General features: G+C 51.2%; 1 protein-coding gene across 5 annotated transcripts in view; it reads left to right on the top strand.

Annotated features, from left to right (window-relative positions):
• The window catches only part of Mub (poly(rC)-binding protein mub), a 91,255-nt gene that overhangs the window by 39,115 nt on the left and 36,767 nt on the right, over window positions 1–15,373 (top strand). For 3 of the 5 annotated variants that reach the window (XM_078177246.1, XM_078177245.1, XM_078177242.1), the window contains exon 1: window positions 13,882–14,088. The exons of 1 other annotated variant lie outside the window; for it this stretch is intronic. The gene's annotated coding sequence lies outside the window, so the exon portion shown is untranslated. Of the gene's footprint in view, window positions 1–13,881; window positions 14,089–14,872; window positions 14,896–15,373 lie in introns of those variants that run through there. One more of the 5 variants, XM_078177244.1, reaches the window with a different exon arrangement.

Genomic DNA, 15,373 nt, shown 5'->3' with positions numbered 1-15,373 from the left:
AGAGAAGACGAGAGAGAGAGAGAGAGAGAGAGAGAGAGAGAGCGAGAGAGAGAGACGCGGGTATCGGACGAACTCGCGAAATAATGGAACGGCTTCGTTGTTACGTTTAATCGGGCCGGGTCATGGTAATTTTAGAAAGTTAATTTGTAATGTAACTTGGCACGGCGAGCCGTCCTAATGAAACGTTATATGTATAACTTTCTCCAGTGCCTCGTTGTTGCGAGCAACCACTGTGGTCACGAGGCGACGACCGACGGAAAATCCGCTCGGTGGCGGTAATGGGCCCTTCTCGCGAATTGCCTCCCATGTGGTAAATTCTGATTTGTATCGTTTGACCGACTACCTACGAGATCGCGTTCTTGAACAAGGAATGGAATGAAAACCCACTCGTTCGAAAAATACAAGCACTTTGCGTTCTCCAGGATCGTTTCAACTTTGAATTCTCTCTCTGTTTCAGGTAAGGAACGATAAGCATTGCTGACCCTTTTCTCGTCTAACGATCGAGAGCCGGAAGCACGATCGTTAAAGTCTAATTTCGTAAGTAAAAGCCGAATTGTACCGATTCGAGTAAACTGCTGCAACTTTAGGCAAATCCAAACGGTATCTGTAACCAACTAAAGGTGTAACTTTTTCATCGTAAAATGTTGAACGAAGCGATTGGCTCGCGAACGACGCGTTTCCTGACGCGCTACGTCCTCGAAAATTCCGCAGTTGTCTGTAGGCAGTTCGTCAGCGGCGTGCCAAGTTCAGCGCTTGACAACTTCCGAGAAGTTTGTCAGTGACAGATGTGCCTATCGATTCTGTCGGAGTCGGCGCGCGTGCCACTGCGTGCGACTGCGTGCGACTGCGTGCGACGCGTGCACTACACCCCCTTGCCCGCGCTTCTTCGTTTAGATGATTTTTGGTCGGGTCGAAAACCGCCGGGGCTTCGAGTCCTCTCGAACGCGCCGCGAGTATCGTAATCAATTTTGCGATTGTTCCAGCAAATGCTGCTGCGATTCCGATTTCGATATTGATTTCGCAGAAACAATCCGTGGAAATTGGAATTTTATGAACCGCTGGCTGGCGCTATTGCGCTACAGACGACGCATCTACGTTTAGGTGCGATGGCGGGAGAGAATAGCCTCGATTACGTTTAACGCGGAATATTCGGCAGGGTCGAATTAATGGGAAACTAGAGAAAATTGTGCAGGGTGTTGCAATCTTGATAAAACGGAGATAATCCGTAAACGCGTTGGTAATTTTCATTTACAAAGTCTGTGTTGAAAAATGAGACCGCTGTATTCGAAAGAACCGGTTACAGCATCGAGTCGATGCTTGGTGCCACGCTGGAACCAATTTTTTCAACGTATCGAAATCGTTACGTCCAGTCCTCGAGTGTTTGGGCCTCGTTGTCGAACTTTCCGATCGAGTTTTGATCCTCTCTTCCGGGCGGGCGGCTCTCGCGGCAAACTCGATCGTTTCGATTTCCTGGACACTGAAATGCAAAAATGCCGCCTACGCAATTTCCTGATAAATTTTGCTCGCACGCAAAATCTTCCGTTCGCTGTTCCCGCTTTTCTCGCGATCCGAAAGGCGAACGCGTCGAGCTTCGACCACGATCAGAAAACTGAAAACGGAACGAGCAGAGGAATCTTTGTAATACCTACGCACGGTCGAACGATTAAATGGCAGTTTCGATCAATTTCAACCGGTTCTCCGTACGTTCATCGATTTCGAACGGTTCGGTAGGAAACGATGCGAGTCTCCGCATTCGTTCTCCGCGCTTATCCTCCGCGAGGATTGACGGAGGTTGGTCGAGCGCGAGCGAGAACTCTTGGCTAGCTAGACGTGCAAACGAAAAGAAAACAATTTTTTTTTCATGGCCAGCAGGATGCCTTTGAAGCGCAGAAAATACAATTCCTTCGCGACCGTGAGATCCGCTCGAAAATTAGGTTAAACGGAGATCGACGGCAATGGAGTGCGGTGCGGGCGCGTTCCCTAACCTTTCAGTCGCTAAACGTTGCCCGCGCCCGTCTATTTAATGCAACGTGGTTCGCGTCGGGTTTAATTCGAGGTCGGGCGACGATGGCAGAACGTTTCCGATATATTAATAGTCTGGAAATATTAACGCAACCATCTACTAGAAACGATAGTTTCTACGATAGTTTCGCTACGCGAGTCCTCCCTTACGAAAGGGACGATGAATAATACGATTGGTACCGCTACCCGAAATTGTCGCTGCGCTTCTCCTGCCATTATTCGCTGTCCTAAAGACCCACGTACTCTCAACGTCGACTCGTTGTTACGAGGAGTTCGATAAATAGCCACGTCTCGCTTTTCTCTCGACGAGTTTTCTCGTTTCCCATAGAAAATCTCGAGAAAGCCACTTACGCGTCGGAGGGCGGACGGCGGACGGATGGAGCATTAACGAATACCATATCCTGGCTGGTTCCTCACCCCCCAACAACCGATAATCCGGCTGGATCTCCATACGGTTGTTAACCGGTGCGGCTCCGAGACGGGCTTCCACCTCTGTATCCGCGTCCCGTCCCGTCGCGTAGCGTCCTGGAAACCTAGTATGCCTCGGATGAGGTTGGAAAAAGAGAGGCGAGGAGGTTGCAGGTTTCTCAAAACTGGGTGTTCTCGAAAGGCTAAACTACCCCTGGTTTTCACTTGGACTGCGGCTTATCCCTTTCCGGCTCTCGCTGGTGGATCCACGGAAAAACCAGCCCTGGAGACTCCTCCGACCGACGAAAATCGAAAATTCGGGGGCTAGGAAATGAAAATGCCTCCGGCTGCCGGCTGCCGGCTGTCGGCTGGTAATAACGCCTCGAAGACGATGTGCCGGAAGTTTCGGAAATCGAAAGGACGCCGCCGGAACGTGGAAAGCCGGAGGGAGGCGCGGAGTCGCGCGGGGTCGCGCCGGGTAGCGCGGGGCAGCGCGGGGCTGGTCGACAGAGAAGAGGGTAGACCGTGCACGGTATTGATTCACCGCTCTGGATTTCGCTGATTACACGCAGCCCCTAAAAAATCGGCGGAGCTCGCGGTGCGCTTCGATATGGAGCCCACCAGCACCAGCACCAGCACCAGCACCGGCATCAGCACCAACGCCAGCTCCGGCGAGGTCTCTATAGCGGCCGTCTCGAGTGTCGGAACCCTCGTCCCAGCCTCCTCTCTCTCTCCCCCTCTCTCTCTTTATCTCACTATCTCTCTTTCTCGCCCTTCTCCCCGCTGTCCCTTTCTCTCGTTTCGCCTCGGATAATTTGAATTAAGTTGGCAAAACTCTACTTCAACCGGGGTGGCTCGTCCCGAGTGTACCCGCCTCTTTTATGGTCATAATTGTGGCGAGAGGGTTTTTCTGCCGGAGATTTTTACCGACGCGCATCCTGCTTCGTTGGGTGTTTGGGATATTCTTGATGGATACTGCGAAATTCTGCGTGGACCGCATTGAACGAAAACGACATCGAGTCGGGGCAATCTCCTTTTGCTCACTGTGCAGAGACGTTGATGCGCATTCGAAGACTGTTTTCGCGCCGACGAAATCGAACATAAAGTTCGGAATGTATAGAAACGAAATAAGCGTTCTATGGAATACCTTTGCTTGCGTATTCGTTGTCGGAAATTTCCAAAAAATTCTCTATTCGAGGAGAACGATAGCAGCCTGCCCCTCCTCATCCTTCGCGGTCGCCGACGCTGCTCTGTATACATTATTAAAATCTCTGCTTCGAGAACAATATCCATCGAGCAAAGACTTAGAAAACCAACTTCCCAAGAGTTCAAACAACTTAACTTCGCAAGAAACTTTTAATGCAGCCACTTAACCGCAAAAACATTCTACTTTCGAGCAAAGGATCCTGTATACAAGTTCGTTTTCCGTAGCACGAGCCACCCAGGCGCATGAAAAATTAGTTGACCCGTACCGAAGATATCGTCGAAGCAATTAACAGCAAAGCGTTGATCTCGAAAAACTTGGGCGCGCGATTGGATAAGACGATTGAAATTCTACCAATATCGATCGAAAAGGGATAACGTTCGTTCGCTACACGGATTTTAACGGACGTTGTAATTAGTCCGCGGACTCGATGCGCTCGCGGGAGACGCGAGTTTCTGCCCGAAAAGAAATCTCTTCGTTGAAAGACCTATTTCGCATTTTCCATGATTTTCCACTCGCTGTCTCGATCGTGGCATTTACATCTTTGAAAGCGCGAGGAAGAAAGCGAGGGTCGCCGACGAGCACGGAACAATTATTTACAAAATTAAAATCGAAATCGAAAGCGAAAGCGGAATCGAATATTCTCCGAGAGCGATTGATATCGCGACGAAATTACCGATACTTTCGCGAAAGTGACGCGACCGCGAGAAGGTTGTTCGCGGATCTCTGGATCCGCTGCGAATTTAATAGCTCGAGTCGAGCTTGTCGTCGGATAAAGTTGTCCTCGCTGGCTCGGCGAGCGAAACGTATGTAAGACCGCCGAGTAGGAATTTCAACGGAGTACGCGCGTTAGGTGCGCGAACGCGCGCGCGTTCGCAGTCGCGATACGGGGGCTGAACTTATTCGAAAGTGCCGGGCTCGGCCGTTCCTAGTTCGACCGAACGAAGCACGAGTATCCGAGTTGCAAAACTCGTTACGTCTAAATAAAAAGTGCTCGCTCCAGGCTCCGAGGAGGACTTATTTGTTTCAAGCTGGGTCTGCGTCCGCGTCCGTGTCCGTGTCCGTGTCCGCCTGCCCTCGCGAGGATAAATACGCGGGCCAAAAAAGACCCCGGACGAATCCGAACTTTGGTATTTCAATACGACAACTGCTCCCGAAGCGAATGCATCCCCTTTATCTCGGTCCTTTCGCGTCGATGGCTCTCTCTCTCTCTCTCTCTCTCTTTCTCCGTTTCGGTCTCTGCATCGACGAGCGTGGAATTTCCGTAAAGATCCGCAGTCACAATGCATGGGTTACTTTGTCCGTACGAGACAGATGTTCGAAGGGCCGAAACGGCAAATTCTCTCCAGAAGGGAAGCAACCGATCCTCGCTAGAAAAGAGTTTCGCAAGGTCGTACGAGATAAAACAAGAGATTCGATTGTCAGACGCGACAAAGCGTTTTGCCACATGGAGCGGCAGGCGCGACAATTATGCCGGGGAAGAATGCAGCGACGCATCGATGCTTTCGAAGCAGTCCGCAGCCTTATGCATTTATGCATGTCTCTACTTTCAGGGCTTCGCCGCTGCAGCTTAGGCTTCGCCGTTTACGACGTTCGCAACGGCCGCGGTTCGTCAACAAACGATAATATTTTGACCGCTGGCCAATAACGCGCCTCGATCGCATCGTCGAAACGTTGAATTTTCTTACCGCGAAAATAAAAACTCGTCTTTAGACGCAACTTACGTAAGTTCGAATTTGCAAAAGGTATCCGCAGCCTAATGAGACGACGTCCGCCGATTCCACCAACCGGAGACACAGATCAGCGTTGCATGCAAGTGTTTCGCGTCGCTGGCTCGCGCTATCTTTCGGCAGATGCTCGTGGGGTCGCAATAATTACTTATTTCTGTATTAGCCGAAGAGACAGAGGAGAGAAAGAGAGAGAGAGAGAGAGAGAGAGAGAGAGAGGTGGTTGTCGAGCCGCTTTGTCAACGCCTCTTGGTTGCCGTTGCCAGAAATTCCATTTTATTCTCCTGCAAATTTTCCTCCGATATCAATAGATTCAGCGAACGCAGCTTCTGCATTTCCCGGTCAAGGATTGGTCAAGCTCCCTCGACCGATGCCCATTTAATTCTCTCGATTCGTGTAGTCGCGCGGTCCTCGACTCGCGTCTAAATAAAGACGTATCCTCCGACGTCAGTCGAGATGTCATTTAGAATCGGTGTTGCGCGCGTCAAAGCTGTTTTCACCGGAGGAGGATCCTTGCGATCTGACGGCGACGCGACGCGACGCGACGCGCGACGCCCGTCACTCGGCCGCGACGACTCGCGCATTTAAATATCTTGCTCGCAAACTCCCGATCTCTCGATGCGATTTTCCGACGCGCCGCCATAATTTAATTGGCTCGCCGCTCGCCGCTCGCCGGTCGCCACGAAAGCCGCGAGAGCCGTGGCCGTGTGGAAATCGCGAGACTACGACGCTTATTTAGAGAACATTCAACTTGGTGCGCGAATAATTCGATTCCCGTTTATTATAGCTGGGCTCCAAAAAGACGACGGAACGATCACCGCTCGCGGAAACGTCACCGACCACAGCTAACGTCTCTCGGGTCTCTCGATAGGCGCCGATCGAGCCTGGCAATTCCATGTTCGACGCATAATCCCCGATAGCTAGAGGGATAGACGGCACCGATCGTTCTTATTTTGCATAAAAATCAGCGATCCATCGCCAAGCTGTCGCAAGACTCCTGATTTCATGCATTTCCGATCGACGGAACAAAAATTGCTCTATTCTCTGTTTTATCGTGAGATCGGAACAACGAACATTAGGTTCGCCGTAATCGCTGATTTCAATGTGGAAAGCAGAGGGCGTTTGAAAGGTTGCTCCTACGAACGAGACGACCGCTTTCTTTCATTTCGTTTATGGTGTATTTTCTCTCTCCCCCCCCCCTCTCTCTCTCTCTCTCTCTCTCTCTCTCTCTCTCTCTCTTTCTCTCTGGTGCGATGCGTTCGGAACAAGAAACAAATTTGTAAGAACGCGACGCATCGTTCGATGTTAACAAGGTCGATGTTGTCTTTCGACGGCGATTACGGCGCTACGGGAGAACCCGCGACGCCGGCGCGAGTCCGCCCGTTTATTTGCCAACGGAACGGTTCGACAAACGTTCGGAACTCAATTTCCGCGGGTCGTCGTTATCCTTGCGCATCGAATCCCGACGTATGCATATGCATACGAGCCAGTAAATGCGAATTCGAACGCGAATGCGAATGTGGATGCGGATGCGGATGCACGTCGGAGAGTGCTCGCAGAGGAGACGCGAACATAAGCCTCGTGTCTAGAGTGATCGCCGCGACTCGGTCGCGTATTATCTCTATGGCAGGAGATAGCGTCGGATGGATTCGGGAGAAATTCGAACCTGGGAACGCGAATTTTAATGAAAATCCGTTACACTCTTCTTCGTGTGCGGAGCAGCTCAGAATTCCCGAAAGCCCCCTGCACCTCTCTTCGGCTTGCTCTAGCGAAATAAAAGGTCCGTAAGAGCCGATCGATCACTTTTCGCGGAACATCGGTCGGACTCGTCTTCGAGTTTCGAACGCGATCTACTAATTGCGCGAGAGCGTAGACGTTGCTCGCGTCTTTCAAATCGAAATCAAACTCTACCCTTCCACCGTAAATATTTGAACATCGAAGCAATCGACGTAGTCGATCGAGCGCAGCGAACCAACTCGTTTCAATTACGCGGAACCCTCGCCTACACAGAACTTATCTCTCGCCCGGTAAGATCGTCAAAGACAAGTTTCGAGTCGCGTGCGCGCGGTGAAAAGTTTCAGGCCGTTCGGAATCTTCGTCACGAGCCTCGCAGCCGCCATGACGCGCGCAAACTACTTGCCCGGACAATGTGGAAATTATAATCCACTCAACGAAGATCCGGTCTCGTTAGAATTTCATTACAAGCATCTGCTTTCGACGAGGCGTTGCGAGGCGTTGCGAGGCGAGGCGAGGCGACGCGACGGTGCCCCGGGTGATTCCTAACGAGGCCTGATTGAACAACTCGCTACGATTATTACACGGTAGCCGGTCAAGGTACCGGATCACCGGCCAGCCGCGGCTGGCTGCCGGCGAAATCCTAGGAAACCTTAAAGCCGGCTGCACCGGAACAAGTTTGCGCGAATGCCGCTAGTGCCTAACGCCAGGGCGGCACGCGGGGGTCCAGGGAGAACCAGGGAGAGAGAAAAGGGAAAAGAGAAAGGAGAAAGAAGGAAACGAGAAGAGCTGGCGAAGAAGGCCGGAGAACAATGGCAACTGGATGAAAGAGTTTGCAGGCCCCGGGCCACACCAGGGCTTTTCTATATTCCGCGACTCTCCACCCGCGCTCGTCCGCTCGATACCGAAATCGAAACTCTCGCGATCAGTCGAGCGAGTTGAAACGAAACAGCGAGCATCCTTTCCACCGACCCTGGCCGAATAGCTTCGAACAGCGCACGAAAACGCGCGCAAAGTGCTTACAATTAGGCCGTTTGCCGGTCACCGGTCGATCCGCGGTACTCGAGCACGTTTCCGCTTCAACGAAGGAAACGAACGGCTGATTCGCCTTCAATGGACAATTTAATTTTCCATTCCGTCGTTCGACGTTCGGTGTCGGTGTCGGTATCGCGTTCGATCGGTCGCCGGTGTTTAAATTCGTACAATTTGTTGGAAAGCGCCGGCAACGCCGTTGCCTTGACAAAAGAACGAACGAGTCGCTTCGAATCGTCGCATTAGTTGAAGAAAATGATCTTCTCGCGCTTCCGCGTGCCTCGCGAAACAGCTGAATGGAATAATTGGCCTCCGCTCCGCGAAGTAGTTTTCAAAAATCAAGGATCGTTCGAGTCAGGTAATCTTGCGCGTTGCAAACTCGGGATTAACGGGGACGGAGTGCTGGAAGAAGGAACGGCCGCGGAAACCTGGGAACCGCGATCTTGTGTAAATTAGCGACGCCGTTTTACATTTACGATCGTTCTTAAGAAGACGACGTGATAAATCAAACAAAGTCGTTGAACTCGATCTACGGTAGAAAATATCAGCGGGTTTTTCGAGGCGAGCATTCAACGATTTTCCGACAGCCAAGAAATACGCACTCGTTTGCTCGAACGATAGCACATTCGCGCGTCCGGCGGGGGTAGACGTCGTCGTCTTCGTCGTCGGGTTGGGGTCGGTGTAAAGAGTCATTTCAATAACCGCTCGTAGAGCTCCAATAACTGTACGGCTTATCCCCATATAGTTCCCTCTCACCCATCCATTTTTTCCCCGGCATATCGAGCTGCTGCCGCCGCCGCCGCCGCCGCCGCCGCCACCACCACCAACACCATCATCACGGGGATTCTCGTGACTGGCTTCTATCCGAGTCGAAATCTTGTCGCGGTCGTAGACGTCGTCTCATTTCCGTCGATCTTAACGCGTTCTCCGTCCTCCGTCCTCCGTCCTCCGTCCTCCGTCCTCCGTCCTCCGCTCTCCGTTGTTCGCTCTCCGACTGCGGATTTCTCTCCGGTGAGAGATGCAAGCCCGTCTATGGAACCGAGGGGTTGCTTTTCGCTCGTGCTTCCGATAGAGACGCTGCTGGTGTTTTCACCGAGCGTCGCGTCGCGTCGCGTTGCGGCATTGCGCTGTTTCCTCGGACGTCGATCGCGCGCGCATTTGTTTGCAATCCCGGGTGTCGACGTCGGACGTCCGCGTTCTCCAAGGAAATGGAGCTGCCGAGGAAGCTGGCATTCGCTTCTACCTTCCGAGACGCGAAGCTAGGGATTTCGCTTTCGAAAGCGAGATGCTTGCTTTCTAAAGAGGATTCGGCAAACGAACGCGAGGGGATGATCGGATAGTTTGCACAGCGTGCACCGAAACAGGACCATGTTCCTATCTCATACTGATGCTAGTTTCAGTTGTCAAGATTTATTCTGCCGAGACTTCGAAGAGTTCGTATTCGGAACATTCCTGTTTGACTATGCGGCCAACTATGTACTACCGAGGTCCGAATCATGTAACTTCGAAAAGATTTACGAAAATCGAACGACTGATATTTTAATTTCACTCAATTGAATCTGTAACCGAACCTGGATAATAATTATTCCTTATTACAATCATCGAAACACTAATAATGCGTAATACGTGCAACACGTTTCTTACGTTTGACGAACGAAATGATTTTGTCGATGAACATTATATTCGGGAATAATCGCGCGGAACGTAAGAGCAATTTCGACGAAGTCACTTACCACGGGAATAAGTGAAAATTATACAATGCCGAGGCAAATTCTGAAATGGAAGGAACCGTAGAGGACTGGTGAAGAGTGTTTTCGTATATTACCTTCGGGACGTGGACGTACACATAAACGCAAAGACTCCTCGAGGCTCGAGGAGCCAAACGGAGCGAGACAGCGACGCAAATTCTGCCGAAACAAAAATATTTAATGACCTCAACGACAGGTTTTTCGAGCGACGTCGCGCGTCGACGGTAACACGAGCGATATTCGATGTGTATTCCCAGTGGGTTCGGCGACGAGCTGGCTCGGGGCTAGGGGCGAGAGGCGAGGGGCGAGGGGCGAGGGGCGAGGGGATCAGGGCCCGCGAATTGTGTCACAGCCGAGAGCATAGATATCCCGCGTTCTAACCACTCAGAAAATATTATACGTTTCCTCGATCTACCATATTGCGATTGCCGCGGCTCCGTATCCTGCTGCTTCGATTTCAACAGGCCAATGTGTGTTATTCGAAACGGTACAACTGTCCGCAATTTTTCAGAGTGCACTGCCACGGCAAATACATACCAGAGATCGTCTTTGAACTTCGTCATCCCGACGTATTACCGTTCCCAGTGTACAATTTCCTGCTCCCGAGATACTCCCGATCCCGATCACAATATCTCGTTCCTACGGCGCGATAATGTCGTATCGTAACAGCATCGCGTCGCCCCCACCGCGAATTACAAATGCACTCTGTCACAAATATAAGGATCCACCCCGTTCAAGATAGCATACGTATTAATGAGAGCGCACTGGAACTGCCCCTTCTTCGAAAGTCTGGTTCATCAAAATTCATAATCTAGAATCGTCCGGCAAAACCAATCGAATTATCGCGTCCGTCTTTGTCACGAGAGAACGTGTTTTTAAAAACCGAGCCAGGCGTTATACGTATCGCTGAATCATTTTCTTTTTAGGCGCGTTGGATAACGGAGGATTTTACAGGTGCTCGAATTTGAAAGAATTCGCCCGAATCTTACCGTCTCCGATCGGAATATGCTTCTCGTCTGGAACTCGTCGATTCGAATGATCTTAGGCCGGGATATGCGCGTGGAAATGTATGCAGAGCCTTGTCAACGTTCGATCGCTTAGATGGCGATCGGTTTGTACGTGGACATTGATATTCAAGGTCCGACGAAGTAGTTTTTGTTAATTAGTTATTCTAAGTAGCCGATACCGTCGCCGCTCACAAGCTCGAGACAATATTTCTTCGGGAGAGTCCCGAAGAGAGTAGGATCAGGTGTGCGAGTTTATCGACAAGATTCCAAAATTGTACAGCTATGTAAAAGAATGAATATTTTGATTCTTTAGAGACGAGCATCTCCGATTCCGTCCACTCTTATTGTAACGTTGAGAAAGTTGAGAAATTTCGTTTCAAGGAAATCTTCTAGCGACAGAACTGCGGTCCCGAATGCACGCAGTCGCATTTTCATTTATGGTTTAATAAGGGGGCATCCGGAAACCGAGCGCTTTTTCTCCAACACGTAAACCGAATTAAACTCGGGCACTCGACCTGCTTGCAAAATTGCTAGCAATCCTTTGATCGGAAGAAAACGTAACGGTATTGCTGTTTAATGGAAGTTGAAAATTGGCCGCGATTCGAGGCAAACGATGGGCAATGCGATCAACGGCGGAAATATTATTTACAATCACCGCCCGGAATCTGCTATTTATCGAGTCGGCGCGGCGCGGCGCGTTGCGGTGCGGTGATGGGTGGACGGTGCACGGTGCACGCGTGCCCAAAGTGCACCACTTAGAGCGCGGCATAATCGTCGAGAAAAGTGCTTCCTAATGAGCTCGGTCTTTCGCAGGTGCACGCAAGTAGCAGCGGTCCCCGTTAGTCTGGATCGAGGCTCCATTGGCCATTGTAAACTGAATTTCCGATAATTGCTTTCCGCACCGCCTAAAATGATAATTAAATTGCTGGTCGCGCAACTACCCATGGCAAGCCATTGTCGCCGTAATGGCCTTTCCGAGGAGTATCGCGCGAGAGCAAGTCCGCGGCTACATTTAAGGATGTCCTGCAAACAACGTCTCGGGACGCGGACGAGCTAATTAACCAAATGGACAATATCTATTAGATAGCCGGAAAAATTCGCCCGAGCCGTGCGGCGTTTCGTTGATGCTTGAAAGGATCGGCGAGAGACGAAATTCGAGACGCAACGAAATTTGGTTTGGCTCAATTAACGAGGTTGGATCAGTCGGGTCTGCCGACTCGCGTGACGCGCGGAACCGCTCGTCGCGTCGCGTCGCGTCGCGTCGCGTCGGTTGCAAGCATGCTCATTCATCCGGAAACGGCCGTCTTTTGTTTAGCTACTCGCTTTACCTCTCATTATCAAGTTTGACACGGCCACGTTCACTTTTGCACGGGCCGGACTCCTTCGCAGGCTTGTCCTTCGACGGAGGAAAGTCGAACGACTGTACCGTGAATCGAGTGGGAGCCTCGACGGCTTCGATAAATAACGAAATCGTTGAGTAAGCGACCGACGCGCGTAGTCAGCCGCCGCGGTTAGTGGCGGATTAACCCCTGATCCTAATTCGGCGGAACGAAAGCCTCTGCGATCGAGGAATGACTCCGGGTCCTCGCCAGAAATCGTTGCATCGCTTTCTAGAATAACGTTGTATCCTGAAATTTCTTTATACTCTGAAAAAGAAACTGCTGAAAATGCAACTGCTACGACTCGCGAGACTCGATTATCACGCGTAAAACGCGCTACAGCGAGTCGCGTTTAAACACGGAAATATCGTAAGCCGGAAAAACTATTTTAGACTTGGAACGCGAGCAATGAACTTTCTATCGGCCGACCGACCCCGACGGTGAGATCTAGACGCGATTTACAAAGGATCGTTAGGGAGGACTCACGACGATTCCGCGATGCGTAGATATATCCGCGTGGACGTCGACTTCCGATTCGGACTATAGGGAAGTAATTTTCAGCATCGTTCGTAGCTAGGATCGCCCATTCGATCGAGCGTGCACCGTCGCGCGCGAAACGAGCATTTGCATATTCGTACATGTTTATTTGCACGAACGATATTCCGTTGAACAAACAGGGGCCTCGCGCGGTAACTCGATTTATTTTTCGCGTGAATCGTGCGCGGGGTGGAATATTACCTAATACAGGGCAATTACAATCATCCGCGTCGTTATCGTTCGACGTCGATAATCCGATGAATATTGTTTTCCGTTTAACCTTTTCGCGCGCGAGCGATGGCGTCCGAGCCAGATCGAGCGGTTCCGATAATTTTATTTATACGTACCTATCAGGCTCTCTGGCTCGTTCGAACTATACCGGTTAATTTTTTATCGATATCCCTTCGTAAAAGAGTTATTTTCACAGTTTTATCGATTTCCAGCATCGAGTTGGCGCGACTACTTTGCGAGAGTAACTACGGCTAGGTGAATCGCTGCAAGAGCGCCAGGCGTGTTCAACGTTTCGAGTCGAGGATGGCACGGTGGAGAATGACCCGAAAAGTCGTTCGAAACTCACCTAGAAAATCACTGGAAAGATTTATCTTCCGTACAGTTTCGAACTAGCTAACCACGTAACATGATCGTTTCGAATCCTTGCAAACAGAGAATTCGTTTGCAACGCGTACGCGGTCGATCGATCCGATGCTATCCGCAAACCGTGTTCGACCGTTTCTCGACTCTTGCGATCTAAGGTTTTATTTAAGATTTATTACGATTTTATTACGATTTCATTACGATTTTATTATGATTTAAGATTCTCTTGAAAAACGAAACAGCGATTTCGGAAGATATCCGCCGAAGGACTAAGCCGCGCGACGAAACTCTGCGAATTGGGTCACGGTTGGTTCGAAAGACCGTTCAAAGTTGGCGCGCGTTCGTCGCTCGAACGGAAAGCAAGGTCGCGATTGGCTCGGGAAACGCGGCGCGTCGATTGGTCGAGAGAAGGCCGCGAGGAGGCGGTAGCGGCGCGCGACGGACGGGAACGCGACCACGCAGCAGCGACGCGCACTGCGCACAGTGCCGCGCATCGACGGAATAGAGCGAGACCGGACACCGGACGTAAGAGAGAACGAGCTAGACTCGTTCGCGTTCCGCCGAGGTGGTGCAGTTTTCCAGTGTCGCGTAGAGTGTAGTGTTTTTCTTCCTTTCCCCCCGTTTCCGTGGATCGAGTGTAGTGTGCGTCGATGAAGCGAGCCGGATCGATCCCCGATGATTAAGGAGCGCATTTAGGTAATTAAGAATATTCTCGTACGGCCGCGCCCCATTAAAATGCGAAGCTCGTTCGCTTGGGACGCCTCGCGGAGCCTCGAGGAGCGGACGACCGAACGAGGTACAACGATGGTGCGCCGCTACGGCGCACACGCCGCGCCGGCGTTATTACCGTTTGTTCAATTTTCCTGAAATCCGGCGAAAAATTTTGTGTCGGAACGCGCGACGATCGTTCTGAACGCCGTTTTCGTGCGGGATCGCGAGTGTTGCGTTCTCGTGTGCAAGCTGTGCGCAACGGTGACAAATTCTACGTACGTAGGTTCATGGTGCCGGGAGGGAGACGGTTCGCAGCGTGGTGCGACGCCGCGTCGATGTCGACTTCCTCGAAACGAATTTCGTTTGAGGCTCGTTAACACGCGACGGTTCTCGTTCACCGTGGTGTCCCGTCCATTACCGATATTTCCATCGAGCAACGCACGGACACGGAACGTACGCGTACGAAAACGTCTGCGTCCACGGACTACAATAATAATAATAATAATAATAATACTCGTCTATCTTATCGGCCCGCGGTCGTCGTTACAGTGGCGGCAAGTGTAGCAGTGTTTTCGTCGCCGCGTGTCCGCCTTGTCGCTTCTCGCGTCTTCGCTTTGCGTTTCTCGCCTCGTATTTCGACGGTAATACGGTTCGGCTGCGTAATTCGAACAGACACGGAATACGAACGACCAGCAACGAGGAAGATAGGAAAGCTGTTGCTGGCAAATCGAACGATCGGTTCTCTACCCCTTCTACCGCTCGGATAGTAACGAAAGAGGGAGAGAAGATACAGTGAGCGAGATATATATAGAGAGCGAAAAGAAGAGAGAGAGAGAGAGAGAAAGAGAACGACCGGCTGGCTCCTCGGGTGTGCGACCGAGACGAACGGTTCTAGCCTAGCGATTCGTTTTCTCTTTCTCTCACGATTGTACCGCTCCTTCTGGTCGTCGACTCGTATTTGCGTACCTTCTCCATGCAGCGTGCTACCGTTTTTGAAACAATGCTGCTTTTCGCTACACGATTTTGATTCCGAAACCAAACGGCCCTCCGCATCGCCGCACCGCACCGGCACAGGCCGGCTCTGTGTGCACGCACGACTTTAAACGTGCTCTTCCGGTGGAGAGTACGGTTCTGCAACGTGCGTTTCGAACACGTTCTGCCTCGAAAAACCTGTAATCGTTTTTACCACAGCCGCGCAACGACCATCGACCATTTTCTCGAACGGGCAATCCATCGTGCACGTTGCAACCGCGACAAATGGTTTTCCCGA

The sequence above is a fragment of the Augochlora pura genome, chromosome 3, assembly GCF_028453695.1.
Source record: "Augochlora pura isolate Apur16 chromosome 3, APUR_v2.2.1, whole genome shotgun sequence".
Classification (NCBI taxonomy): domain Eukaryota; kingdom Metazoa; phylum Arthropoda; class Insecta; order Hymenoptera; family Halictidae; genus Augochlora; species Augochlora pura.
Note: the sequence above shows the minus strand (reverse complement) of the source record. Positions and strands in the feature narration are given on the sequence as shown.